The sequence below is a fragment of the Miscanthus floridulus genome, chromosome 3, assembly GCF_019320115.1.
Source record: "Miscanthus floridulus cultivar M001 chromosome 3, ASM1932011v1, whole genome shotgun sequence".
Taxonomy (NCBI): domain Eukaryota; kingdom Viridiplantae; phylum Streptophyta; class Magnoliopsida; order Poales; family Poaceae; genus Miscanthus; species Miscanthus floridulus.
This window is the reverse complement of record NC_089582.1, coordinates 75,719,254-75,720,809: the sequence shown is the minus strand read 5'-3', so window position 1 is coordinate 75,720,809 and position 1,556 is coordinate 75,719,254. Positions and strand designations below refer to the sequence as shown.

The 1,556-nt window shown below is 38.7% G+C and overlaps 1 non-coding gene across 1 annotated transcript; it reads left to right on the top strand.

The window, feature by feature from the left end:
• Nucleotides 1-215: 215 nt before the first annotated feature.
• Nucleotides 216-324, top strand: LOC136547661 (small nucleolar RNA R71). The gene has a single exon (XR_010781624.1). It is a non-coding gene; the product is annotated as a small nucleolar RNA R71 (small nucleolar RNA).
• The last annotated feature ends 1,232 nt before the right edge of the window (nucleotides 325-1,556 follow it).

Genomic DNA, 1,556 nt, shown 5'->3' with positions numbered 1-1,556 from the left:
TGTCTACCTCCTTGAGTGGATGCACACCCCGCCTCTCTTGTGGGTCTAAAGACGTTCTTCATTCCAACCTTGGTTGGAGGCCATCTTCTCCACAAGAGCTGTTTGCAGCTGGGATTGTGAGTGACAGGAAAGCACCTCCCGCAATAGCATCCATAGTCTCACAGGTACTGTTGGTCAACCCATGGTAGAAAGTCTGCATAAGTAGCCAATTCTCCATCCCATAATGAAGGACATTCTATAATGTAATCTTGAAAATGTTCCCATGCCTCAAGGATAGATTCATCATGTTGTTGCTAAAAACTTGAAATTCTCCCACAGTAGGGCATTGGTCTTGCCTGTGGGAAATAACTTTGCTAGGAAGGCAGTGGAGCAGTTATCCCATGTAGTGTTTCTATCTTTGTTGGCGTAAAACCATTGCTTTGCCTTCCCCAAGAGTGAGAATGGGAAGAGGAGAAGTAGTATGGCGTCTTGGGTCACTCCTTTGATAGTGAAAGTGTTATAGATCTCCAGGAAGAGTTGGAGATGTGCACTTGCATCTTTATGTGCCTTTCCACAAAACTTGGCTAGCTTGCACCATGTTGATGAGGGCTGGCTTGAGCTTGAATCCATTGTCTCCAACATTGACTGTTGGTCCAATATGGATGTTGGCTATAGTTGGAGCAGAGAATTCATGGAGAGTCTTGTTGGCTATGGCTTCAAATTCTGGTGTTAAGCTTCGCCTTATTTGGTTGTCTTCTGACTCTAAAGCTAAAACTTTCTTGAGTTTGGCTCTAGTTCTCCTAATTAATGCTTCTAGATCTTCAACATACTTTGTCAAAAGGTCAAAACCGGTCATACATTACCCTGCAAAAAGTAGACACAATAAGGGTAAGCCTATTTGAGCATAGGTCAATGGTTATCTCGATCACATCAATAAGTTTAAGTTTATCAATACTTCCTTTGCCTAGCTACCTTCCTCAGTCAATGGCACCCGAAATGCTTGTTGGTATTTATTAACTTGTCACTTGTTTTAGCAGTCACCTAATGTATGCCTACATCTCTTAACATTACTTACCAGGTTGTCATCCCTAGTGATGATGTCAGAGATGCTTGTTGGTACTACTTAACATTACTACTAGAATAATACTAAGCAGTTCTTTTATTAAATTATGTGACTAGGAGGAATATGTATATATATATATGAAAAGGATCTGCAAGCACACAGATAATTATACCATGGTAGCACTTCACCCTAGGAGTATTCCAGGATATTAGTTATTTATATTTGTACCATAGGGAAGGTTTGGCACGGACATGTATTGATAACTTATACTATTGATGGAGAAGTAAACCATAACCAATTTCTACTCACAACAAGGGTAAGTCATAGGATAGAATATGTATATGATAAGTATTGATCAATGATAAATCACTCAGAGTACTCCTTTCTATGGTATTAGCATGGTTAAGTAGAATATATTGAATTAGTTATCGTAAGTCATAAGATAGAATATGTATATAATTCCTAAGTCATTCTTAATTATAAGTCAAAGCATATATTGATTAGTGCAATTATA